Genomic DNA, 13,597 nt, shown 5'->3' on the forward strand with positions numbered 1-13,597 from the left:
GTTACAAGCTTACAAGTCGTTTCAAACGTGAGCTCCATTCGTCACTCGGCACAGATCAGGTCCGATAGCCCAGTTTCTTTTCCGCACAAACTGAAACCAGTTATTTATTACGTACAAGCTTTACAAGTTGTTTCAACGTGAGCTCCATGTCGTCACTCGGCACAGATCAGGTTCGATAGCCCAGTTCTTCCGCCCCAAACTGAAACAGTTATTTATACGTTCCAGCTTACAGTGTTCAACGTGTGCTCTCCATTCGTCACTTGGGACAGAGATCCAGGTCGATTAGCCAGTTCTTCCGCCCAAACAGAAACAGTTATTTATAGTACAAAGCTTACATGTGTTCAAACGTGAGCTCCGATTCGTCACTCTGGACACAGATCAGGTCGATTAGCCCAGTTCTTCCCAAACTTTGATCAATGTGCCTGGAGTGATTGTTGCAACAGCTGCTTCAATCCTGTTCCTGAGTGGGATAGGTCAGCTGGTAACAGAGACACATGCACACAATCCGTTATGAATCGTCAGAGGTAGAATTTACATTGCGTCAGGTTGAGTGAATGTGAAGGCTCTGTCATTTGGTCCCTTGCAGCCAATCCAGTTGTGGGGTACAGTGACATTTAACCAATTGGATGATGAGTTAAACCAGTGAGGCTGTGCACCATCTTGCTGCCAAATGAAGTTCTATGGTTCATCTTCTTCTATTTGAGGAAATAGCCATAGATCTAGAGCATCAAGATAACAAATACAAGTTACTGTTCCTTCTCCAAAAACGCAAGACCTACAAACTTTCCTTTACTAAAACAACTCAAGTTCAAGTTCAAAAACGTTTATTTTCTTGTAATATAGAAAGACATACATATTCCATGAGTTCTGTTGAACTCGCGCGGAATAATTTTTATACTATAACATGCTTAAGAAACAATCAGTTGGCATGTGATTTATGCTATGTAGCTATTCTTCTATACAACTAACATAATTCACAAATGTTCTTAATTTTATCTTTTTAAAATTGTAATGAGCAATTAATTACAAATAGCATAGTACAACTATGAACCAGCCAATATTACCAATGTTATTCAATATTAAATTTAAATATAATAGAAAATAAAATAACAATGACCAACTAATAAGAAATTTAAATATATGAATTATCAAATAAATAAATAAGTATATATATATATATATATATATATATATATATATATATATATATATATATATATATATATATATATATATATATATATATATATGTATATAAATAACAATAAAATATAAATAGAAATAACAAGAAACAAATTACTTAAAATTCAGGAAATTCCAGCAGACAATAGGGCTGGATACCGGTCTGGGCACACAAACCCGAACACACGTTACCCAATCCCAATTACTCGGTTACAAATAACAGTGGAACATAATGAAAGCAACAACAATAAAAAATACCTAAATAACGACAACAAAACAGCTGAATGAAACAACTCAAGGGAGTCTCACTGCAATTATACCATCTTGTGAGGGATTTTGAGCTCCAGATATGCACATTGTAAGTGTTTACATGTCCACTGAGATGAAGTATTAATTCATTACTGAAAAGCACATGATCCAAAAAGTTTTCATTGTTGCGCAACAATATTTCTTTTGCAAAATCGGCATGTAAACCATAGTCTGCAGGCTTTAGAGTCTGTAACAACTTCAAACGATAAGGACATTGTTGTAAGCATAAAACTTTCCAAACAGTCGTTACTGTAATTGCTAATTCACGACTAGCCCTCAAAACTGATACTATGGCTAAGCGTGAAAGTCTCTCTCACTCGCTCAACACTCTCTTCACCAACCGTTGGTTGTCCCATACTCTACTTTTTGCAAAGGCAGCCAGTATTTTCAAACTGATTATACCATCTACTGATGTTATTATCGCTTGGAGGATCACAACTGAACTTTATACAGAATGTACAATACACAGTTAGTGCAGATGGTCTTTGCAAACTGCAAAACAAAAAGCCTTTTGTTCATGAATTGTTATTTTTGCTACTAGTGCTTTCTAATGGATGGCGGAGGAAACAAGTCGGTTGCTCTTCAGTTTGAAGTACGAATTATAATTAATTGTAAGTTATAAGTTAAAAATACTACTAAGCGTTAAAACCCTGATATTCATTTATAAACATCTGGTATCTTAAATGGAATAACAGTATAGTTTAATATTTTTTGTTTGAAATGTTAACCAAGTTAATTTTGACTTGTATTATCTTGTCTATAATTAGTAGCAAATCCAACAGGGCTTATTCGTTAATTTAATTTAGTCAATTCAAATTCTCATACTTAAAATTGTGGTGACAGACCTGTAGTAGGTATTACAATAAATGACCTATTCGAACTAAATCTGTATAGTACTCTATTGAATAATTTGAGTAGTACAAATATTATCAGGTTAATGTGATCAATGACACATCCCCAGTGTGGCTGTAGCTCATATCGGATAGTTGTCGGTACTGGTGTTGCTTGTAGTAGTAGTACCGGTCACATTATTGCTTGTTGTAGTGTATGGTACTTGTGTGACTGTCTGCATGGCTCCCTGCTTGGTGACTGTCAGCTAACATCTGTATGTAGGCCTACTGTCTCTTGTCTGTACATGTGTACAGTAGTGTAGACTTGAAATGGATTACCAAACTTCCGAAGACTGCTCTTCGGTTAGGTTAGGCTAAATCGTCCAGGATTCTGCAACGCTGCAAACACCTGTGAACGTCTTACAAACTGTAAGTATTATTTCATTGTACTATTTAACCTGCCTCGCTTGAACACTTAAAATACGTTGTTCATTGACAGGTGTGTAGTTGGAACTTTCAATTTGGATATCGATTTGTCCTTGATTACTTTGTCAATTGAAATAAAATAACCCTCTGTAATATTAATGTCATGTGAAATATAAATTGTTTTTATCTTTTTACAGGCAAACATATTGTGAGATGTGTTACTCTTTTAGGAAATTATCAAAGGTTTTCCACTGGTTTTAATTTGTTTAAATTATGGAGGTATTACAACGATTTTAACTGGAGAATGTACATAATATTTACAAAAATTACCTGAAGATTCTTTGTTGTTTTGAAGTAGTACTGTTAAAAAACAAAAATTGTTTAAACACAGTCCCTTGAGTTAATCATAAAATAAGCCAACAAAGAAAGGAAATAAATTATAATAGGAAGAAAAATTATGAAAACATACTATATGAACCCATCAACTAAATATTTTATTTCTAGAGTACCACTCCATACATGGTGATATGTGCCTCATAATGCATTTATTCTCTTTATTCTGGATGAAAGCTTCATCCTGAGCGATTTCTCTGTATGTATTTTTTATTCTATCTAGAGGAAGAATTTCTACATACTTCTATATGAAGAAGTATGAGTTTTAATGCTTTCCGCATTAGATAACCACTATTTTCTTGTGTTCATTGTATAAGATAATCTTTTTCATGGAACCTTACATTTACTATATTGTCTTACAATTATCTATTTTATTCTTCATATCTTAATGTTTAAGGAAATATGTAATGGAGATCAAAGACTTATTGCCTTTAAATTCAATAATTGTAGAATTGAAGTAGTCAGAATATTTATCTCCTGTGAAATTTTACACCCAATTGGAATTGTTATGCTTCTAGGTCTAGTTTGAGAGATTCACATCATATCAAATTATGTGTTATGTTAAAAAAAAAAACGTATACTTCGAGAATGGTTTTTGCTGCATTCCTGATTTACAGTACAAGTGAATGGTTTGGGGGAAATAAAAATGTAAGTGAGGAACAATGGAAAGTTTAGTATTCCCAGTAATTTATATAGCCTACTCAGAACAGTTAGTATAAGTTTGAGAAGAATGAGGCTGTTTCAGATATCTTATTGTCACCTAACCATGTTATCTAGATTTGGATAGTTTAACAAGTTTATCCATACCTTCAATTTGAGGTTGAGTGGTAGAGAGGGCTAAACAGCTTGATCTCCACCTGAAATAGTCAAAGTTGTTTTTAATTTCCTTTTTGTTGTTTATTTATGGGCTGTTTTGTATGTCTGATCTTCAGTACAACAATGTGTATAGATGTGTTATACGGATATAGTGATCGTGTCTCAACACCCACAGGTCTGTAATAATCTTGTTTTAGTGCAACATATTGCTAGGATGCTATTTTTGTGACTCAACTTATCTTCTGTGTAATCTTCTATTATTTCACTATTTGCACTCCCTGCAAGTTGCTAGCAGAAAGAATGTGTTTAAAGAAGTTCTTTTATTTTACTGATTCACTTTGGATATTTTTTCCGAATGGTTGATATCTACATAATACACCGTACATTGAAAAGTATTACTGACAGTTTTCTGTAAATTACTGATTTTTACATTCTCCTGGGATTTTAGAGAATTATCAGTGAATGTTGTAATTACTTGAGCTATATAGGTCTTCCATTTGTGCTATAGAAAACTTCATTCAGTAATGTTGAACTCCTGTATCAGTTCAATATAGCAGCAGTTCACTATTTCTCTGGGAACATAAAATAGCCAGGTCATTTGTTTCTTCAGGAATTTAGTTCTCGGTTGGTTAATATTGTAATTCTTGGTTATGGTATGGAGCACCAAAACAACGGCTAATGTGGCCTTTTTAAAATGCAAAACTCTGAAAAATGTTTGACGCCCTGACAGTGCTCTTTAGTTGAATATTGTGCTAGTAAACTGATTACTAATTGATTTCAAAATTGGTGTTAGAAAAGTTTTTGAATATTGTCTCTACGTAATTATATATTATAATCCATTGATAGTTTCTTCTTCTTCTATGGGGCGGCCTACTGCCATGCACTTAAGCCTCAAGGGCCTTTTGTGCACCCCAAAAGCACAAAGACTGCATTCATAAGGCCTACCAGTTTTATATGTCTGGGTGGCACACCAATAATCCTTCTACATTCCTCGAGTCATCTGCTCTCTCTATACTAGCCTACTCCAAGTTTATCTGCCACACTTATCCCATCATCTATGTTAACTTCTTCTGCCTTCAGGTTACCCAAGTCTTATTTCCGTTATTGGCTTTGTTATCTGCACAAATTACATCATTCTTGTTCTCATGTGTGCTACAATGTAATCATCTCTGCACTGATCAATACATTTCCCTACTCTGTGTAAAATTCTCTAATGCATTCCATTTCTCTGGGAGGTGTTCTTTCTTTCTTAGTGCTTAATTGTTAAAGACTCATGTGGTTTCTTTCTTCTTTTTATTTTATCTTTTGTTGTAAAACAGTACCGATGAAGTATGGTATATGGTTATTGTCGCATCTCACAACACTTGGAGCTGTGTACGATATTAATGTGTATGCACATTCACTACCCAAATTCATCATGTTGTAAATTGAATTCCCTCTCTTAATAATCTTATTTTTGTGTTGTCAATTCCAGACTTTTAAGTCGTTGAAATTGTTCAAGAGTTAGATGGTGGTATCAATATGCTGTCTTTAGAGTAGAAGTTTTTTGTTATTACTTACATCGTTTCATCTGTAATTTAAAACTTTTTCTCTTGTTTTATGAGTACAGTTTATTCTTCAGATATTTTTTGTAGTAGGAGAATGATGTCTCTAAAACAACTTTATGAGATTTGGACTTTCTTGTATTCTTAAATTTGTTCACATAAACCTTTTTAAGCATCTTCATGTAGTATATATAGTAAAAGGTGATAGTCCATCACCTTGTCTTGCTCTTGTGACACCTGCAGATAGTTCCATGTACTCTCATGTTCAGTCTTGGCACAGAGAGTGTTATCCTTGTTAAATGTATGAGAATAAGGTTGGAAAGTTCTGAGGAATTTCAGCACCCCATATTTGATTAATTAGTATCTCGTTACTTAAGGATTATAGTTACACTATCACTGTAAATTGATTTCCATTGCTTTCTTTGTAAGTGATCAATACTGAACAAGTATTAAAGTATTTTAGGTAATTCAGTAAGTATTGTGGACATTCTCAATTTGAGTTTAATTATTTATTTTCTTACTATAAGATATTATGTAAATTTCTATGAAATTCTTTAAAGTGTACTACTTTATACAGTAACATGTATTTCTAATAGTTTGATGCTGTCATGTATTTGTACTACTGTAATTATAGTAGTACAATACTTACTGTAGTATTATCAAAGTGAAATTATGTGATTAAATGCAATAAAGTATTTGATGACTGAAATATGCATATAACACACATAATAGAACATAAAGGAAACTAACTTACACCTGGGTAAGCTATACAAATCTCTACACAGAGAAGGGCCTTAGCCACTCAGTACAATTATGCAACCGAATAATGTAAAAAAGGAGCTTAAGTACAAGCTTAAATAACTGAACACGGAACGCTGATGTTAATACTGTCCAGTCCTCTGTAACGTAAATATGACCTCTACAAATGGACATGACATGTAACATTCTGGCTAAACTTTGGTTCTTTTGTTTCTTTGCAAAATCTTTGGCTCATGGCTTATAACTTATTTTGTCTTTTTCATCATGGGTGGATATGACTAAATTGATTTGGGGTGGATGATATAATCAACTTGGGGTTTTAGTTTTTGTTATGTCTCCTTGATTGGTTTCATCCAACTATTGAGTATTTAGAGAATATGGTTCCTGATTTCCATTTTCATGGTAGACGATTTCAGTATTTGGGAGTGACTAGAAAATAACGGACATTAAGTCTCTAATTTTCAATTTGATTTGGACCAAGCGTGAAAATTTTACTAAAATCATTTAAAAGTTGGTATTTTTGTGTGAAATTCAGTCTAACTGCTTTGATTCAGAACATTTTGAGTTAAAATCATCAAGATAACATGGAAATTCTGATTGGTTGCTTTATTCAGGTAAGTATAAATCAATCAATAAAATCCTAGTTTTCATAAAATAATTTTATTTAGGTATACTACTAAAATGTATTTATAAAAATAAAGCTTTGTTATGTGCAAAATTCAGTAATCTGTATGACTCTTAAATCTACAGGTAGTTTAATGGTCTGGTGAATATTTTTAATTCTATTGTATAGATAATTTATTTACAATTATTTTATTGTAAAGTATGTAATAAAAACAAAGTAACTACAGTGCCCATTGTTGCTGATGGAAACAAATTGAAATGTAAGTACAACTTAATTTAGCTACTTTTCTATCTTATGTTTCATATTTCTAGTTAATACTGTATTATATTTTATTTATTTTTTGTTTAGACAGGCCTGTTTTGAATAAATCGGGCCTTTAGTTTTTATTTTATTCTAGAATAAGTAAGCAGGCCAAGAATCTTTGATAAATTATCAGATGTTTTTTTAATTTAAAACAGTTGTTGACATTTGAAATTGGGATCTATCCTACAATGAAATATTTTAATGTTGAAAATATGGTCAATATTATGGCAGTTTGTACCTTGTTAAAAGCTGGCTTAGATATGTTTTATACAAGAATATGGCAACTCAAATAACTTTGTTCAAGAAGCAAACTCTATATTGGCTCTGGTGACAAATTTAAATAAGTTAAAATACAGAAAAGAGTACTAATTGCCCATCCTTAGCAGCATTAATTGTGATATATATGTATGTATGTATGTATAGGCCAGTCTAATATTGAGACCAGTTGTAGTAGATAAAAGACTGTAATAGGAGGTGGGCTCAAAAATAGATGTTTCTTTATAATAATAAAATTACTTATAGTCTCCTACATTGGCTGGGATGGTACTCGAAGAGAGAGCACCTGCTCTCAATCTATTCGTGCACACTGTAAAACAGTGACACCTGGAATCTGCTGTCTATCTGTGTCTGAGTACGTTGTAACACAGTGAAACCTGGAATCTGCCGTCTATCTGTATCTGAGTACGTTGTAACACAGTGACATCTGGAATCTGCTGCCTATCTGTGTCTGAGTACGTTGTAACACAGTGACATCTGGAATCTGCTGTCTATCTGTGTCTAAGTACGTTGTAACACAGTGACATCTGGAATCTGCTGTCTATCTGTGTCTGAGTACGTTGTAACACAGTGACATCTGGAATCTGCTGCCTATCTGTGTCTGAGTACGATGTAACACAGTGACACCTGGAATCTGCTGTCTATCTGTGTCTGAGTACGTTGTAACACAGTGACACCTGGAATCTGCTGTCTATCTGTATCTGAGTACGTTGTAACACAGTGACTTGTTATGTCACTGATTCCGGGTGTCACTGTGTTACAACGTATTCAGACACAGATAGACAGCAGATTCCAGGTGTTACTGTGTTACAGCGTACTCAGACACAGATAGACAGCAGATTCCAGGTGTCGCTGTGTTACAACGTACTCAGACACAGATAGGCAGCAGATTCCAGATGTCACTGTGTTACAACGTACTTAGACACAGATAGACAGCAGATTCCAGATGTCACTGTGTTACAACATACTCAGACACAGATAGGCAGCAGATTCCAGATGTCACTGTGTTACAACGTACTCAGACACAGATAGGCAGCAGATTCCAGATGTCACTGTGTTACAACGTACTCAGACACAGATAGGCAGCAGATTCCAGGTGTCACTGTGTTACAACGTACTCAGACACAGATAGACAGCAGATTACAGGTGTTACTGTGTTACAACGTACTCAGACACAGATAGACAGCAGATTCCAGGTGTCACTGTGTTACAACGTACTCAGACACAGATAGACAGCAGATTCCAGATGGCACTGTGTTACAACGTACTCAAATAGAGTTTGAGAACAAGTGATCTCTCTTCGAGTACCATCCCAGCCTGGGGATTTGTGTGTATGACTGAAACTTCCTGGCCAAGAACGTCTTAACAGACTTCAACTTATTTTATCTTTTTCTGAATAACTGACCAGAAAAATTCTTAGTGAAGTTACAAGAGAATTTTAAATTGCAAGATTTAAAGAATTTACAAATTGCTAAATATCCTTTTATTAATGAATGTAATGGATAAGGTTTTAGAGGATCAGGTAATAAATTATAATAATCATGAAATAGCTTATAAATATTATTGTAAGAAAATTAAACTCTTATTTACTATTCAAATATATTAGACTACTTAATAACAAGTTTATGTCTTAACCAAAAGGGTTTGTTTTGTTGAAATTTATAAAACACCTTTTTATAAGTTTTAAAACAATTATAGTTGTTTAGATTTGACAAATAAATACAATTTATCAAGATAGATCTGAGAAGATTCTTGGTTTGGGTGGAGGTGGGATCATAGTATATATAAATATTCTCAATGTATAAATTAGAGAATAGTTTGACTACAGTATTTTAACTTAATACAATTCTACAAGTTTAAGTAGTATTATACTTTTAAGGTTTGTTTCATTGATATCACCAATAAATCTCACTTTATTTCTCTTATAATAGTTAAATAGTCACATGTTTTTCATTTGAGTGTAAATATAACATAAGTAATAGAAATAGTTTTGTGCTGCAAGCTTTGAGATTCTAGGAATGTACCTGTACACAATATGGATAATATGAATACATGTGTCAGTCCATGTGTCCACAGGTAAGTTAGTAGGTAAGTACAGCCAAGTACTAGAAACATAATTCTCCTTAAATGACATAAGGATTAATAAGAATTTTGACATCTTAACATTGTTTACTCTCATGGAAGGCTCAAAGAATACCGCAGTGTCATTTATTCCCTATTTTAATTGTATTAACATTCTGGTGTGGAAACAATTATTTTATTTTATTTATGATTAATAATAATAATAATTAATAAAATAATCTATTGAAATGTATTAATTTTGATAGTAATACATTTTCTTGGATTATTAACAGTTTTTCTGTATGCAAAAATTTAAAATGTTAACATCACACTGAGCCTATCTATATTTCCCTCTTAGAGTGTTATTGAATTGTGTTATAACCTTCTCGTATTATTTTGAGAAAAAGTAGATCGTCCGAATGTTCTGAGTGAATTGAATTGTTTATTATTGTACGAATGGTAAGTAAAGCTAATATATTACATTAATAACACATTTTAAAATAATTGTTTAATATAATTTTTTGCATTTAGAACTTTTTATTTAGCAGATTTGTAAAACTAACTTTCAGGACAGTGTTATTGTTATCAGTTACAGTAAACTATCTCACCTCGTAGAACCTCCTTGTACTTTCTTGACCTTGTGGACAGGTGTTCAAAATACAGAACTAGACTTTTTTATTTAGCAGATTTGTAAAACTAACTTTCAGGACATGTATTATTGTTATCAGTATACAGTAAACTATTTCACCTCGTAGAACTCCTTGTACTTTTTTGACCTTGTGGACAGGTGTTCAAAATACAGAACTAGACTTTTTATTTAGCAGATTTGTAAAACTAACTTTCAGAGACAGTATTATTGTTATCAATTACAGTAAACTATCTCACCTCGTAGAACCTCCTTGTACTTTCTTGACCTTGTGGACAGGTGTTCAAAATACAGAACTAGACTTTTTATTTAGCAGATTTGTAAAACTAACTTTCAGGACCAGTATTATTGTTATCAGTTACAGTAAACTATCTCACCTCGTAGAACCTCCTCTGTACTTTCTTGACCTTGTGGACAGGTGTTCAAAATACAGAACTAGACTTTTTATTTAGCAGATTTGTAAAACTAACTTTCAGGACAGTATTATTGTTGATCAGTTACAGTAAACTATCTCACCTCGTAGAACCTCCTTGTACTTTCTTGACCTTGTGGACAGGTGTTCAAAAATACAGAACTAGACTTTTTATTTAGCAGATTTGTAAAACTAACTTTCAGGACAGTATTATTGTTATCAGTTACAGTAAACTATCTCACCTCGTAGAACCTCCTTGTACTTTCTTGACCTTGTGGACAGGTGTTCAAAATACAGAACTAGACTTTTTATTTAGCAGATTTGTAAAACTAACTTCAGGACAGTATATTGTTATCAGTTACAGTAAACTAGCTCACCTCGTAGAACCTCCTTGTACTTTTCTTGACCTTGTGGACAGGTGTTCAAAATACAGAACTAGACTTTTTATTTAGCAGATTTGTAAAAGTAACTTTCAGGACAGTATTATTGTTATCAGTTACAGTAAACTATCTCACCTCGTAGAACCTCCTTGTACTTTCTTGACCTTGTGGACAGTGTTCAAAATACAGAACTAGACTTTTTATTTAGCAGATTTGTAAAACTAACTTTCAGGACAGTATTATTGTTATCAGTTACAGTAAACTATTTCACCTCGTAGAACCTCCTTGTACTTTTTTGACCTTGTGGACAGGTGTTCAAAATACAGAACTAGACTTTTTATTTAGCAGATTTGTAAAACTAACTTTCAGGACAGTATTATTGTTATCAATTACAGTAAACTATCTCACCTCGTAGAACCTCCTTGTACTTTCTTGACCTTGTGGACAGGTGTTCAAAATACAGAACTAGACTTTTTATTTAGCAGATTTGTAAAAACTAACTTTCAGGACAGTATTATTGTTATCAGTTACAGTAACTATCTCACCTCGTAGAACCCTCCTTGTACTTTCTTGACCTTGTGGACAGGTTGTTCAAAATACAGAACTAGACTTTTTATTTAAAGCAGATTTGTAAAACTAACTTTCAGGACAGTATTATTGTTGATCAGTTACAGTAAACTATCTCACCTCGTAGAAAACCTCCTTGTACTTTCTTGACCTTGTGGACAGGTGTTCAAAATACAGAACTAGACTTTTTATTTAGCAGATTTGTAAAACTAACTTTCAGGACAGTATTATTGTTATCATTTACAGTAAACTATCTCACCTCGTAGAACCTCCTTGTACTTTCTTGACCTTGTGGACAGGTGTTCAAAATACAGAACTAGACTTTTTTTATTTAGCAGATTTGTAAAACCTAACTTTCAGGACAGTATTATTGTTATCAGTTACAGTAAACTATCTCACCTCGAAGAACCTCCTTGTACTTTCTTGACCTTGTGGACAGGTGTTCAAAATACAGAACTAGACTTTTTTATTTAGCAGATTTGTAAAAGTAACTTTCAGGACAGTATTATTGTTATCAGTTACAGTAAACTAATCTCACCTCGTAGAACCTCCTTGTACTTTCTTGACCTTGTGGACAGGTGTTCAAAATACAGAACTAGACTTTTTATTTAGCAGATTTGTAAAACTAACTTTCAGGACAGTATTATTGTTATCAGTTACAGTAAACTATTTCACCTCGTAGAACCTCCTTGTACTTTTTTTGACCATGTGGACAGGTGTTCAAAATACAGACTAGACTTTTTATTTAGCAGATTTGTAAAACTAAACTTTTCAGGACAGTATTATTGTTTATCAATTACAGTAAACTATTCTCACCTCGTAGAACCTCCTTGTACTTTCTTGACCTTGTGGACAGGTGTTCAAAATACAGAACTAGACTTTTTATTTAGCAGATTTGTAAAACTAACTTTTCAGGACAGTATTATTGTTATCAGTACAGTAAAACTATCTCACCTCGTAGAACCTCCTTGTACTTTCTTGACCTTGTGGACAGGTGTTCAAAATACAGAACTAGACTTTTTTATTTAGCAGATTTGTAAAACTAACTTTCAGGACAGTAATTATTGTTGATCAGTTACAGTAAACTATCTCACCTCGTAGAACCTCCTTGTACTTTCTTGACCTTGTGGACAGGTGTTCAAAATACAGAACTAGACTTTTTTATTTAGCAGATTTTGTAAAACTAACTTTCAGGACAGTATTATTGTTATCAGTTACAGTAAACTATCTCACCTCGTAGAACCTCCTTGTACTTTCTTGACCTTGTGGACAGGTGTTCAAAATACAGAACTAGACTTTTTTTATTTACAGATTTGTAAAACTAACTTTCAGGACAGTATTATTGTTATCAGTTTACAGTAAAACTATCTCACCTCGTAGAACCTCCTTGTACTTTCTTGATGTGGACAGGTGTTCAAAATACAGAACTAGACTTATTCAGATTTGTAAAAGTAACTTTCAGGACAGTATTATTGTTATCAGTTACAGTAAACTATCTCACCTCGTAGAACCTCCTTGTACTTTCTTGACCTTGTGGACAGGTGTTCAAAATACAGAACTAGACTTTCTATTACCAAGATTGCTTTTGTCTACTCTACATTTTTTAGTGAAATAAGGAAATTGTAAAATTCTAGGTGGTTTGATAAAATAAGGAAAGTAATTTCAAAAGCACATCTGCATAATGTTATAGGGATAACAAATATGAGGAGTATATTTTTTAATCCAGATTAACATAGTAAATCTTTTTATAAAGAATATAGTTGAAATGCCAGAATAAACTACTTGAAGGTTTTTTTTTTCTTTTCCTGATTAAATCATCATTTATGAATTTTCCCTCCAGAATATTTTAAAAACTTTTACAATTTGAATAAAAAAAGGAATATACATATATAAATTATATATATATATATTATATATGTGTGTATATATATATACATATATATATAAACAGATAAACTATGGATTCATAAAATTTTTGGTTGGGTTTGCTTTACAACTGATTATTAGAAATAAATAAGTTTTTGCCACATTTAATTGCTGTTGTTACATATTTATTTATCATTTTATT

The 13,597-nt window shown here is 32.8% G+C and overlaps 1 protein-coding gene across 10 annotated transcripts in view; it reads left to right on the forward strand.

The window, feature by feature from the left end:
* The window catches only part of LOC124356157 (longitudinals lacking protein, isoforms F/I/K/T-like), a 288,925-nt gene that overhangs the window by 38,411 nt on the left and 236,917 nt on the right, over positions 1–13,597 (forward strand). The window lies entirely within an intron of this gene.

The sequence above is a fragment of the Homalodisca vitripennis genome, chromosome 2, assembly GCF_021130785.1.
Source record: "Homalodisca vitripennis isolate AUS2020 chromosome 2, UT_GWSS_2.1, whole genome shotgun sequence".
Classification (NCBI taxonomy): Eukaryota; Metazoa; Arthropoda; class Insecta; order Hemiptera; family Cicadellidae; genus Homalodisca; species Homalodisca vitripennis.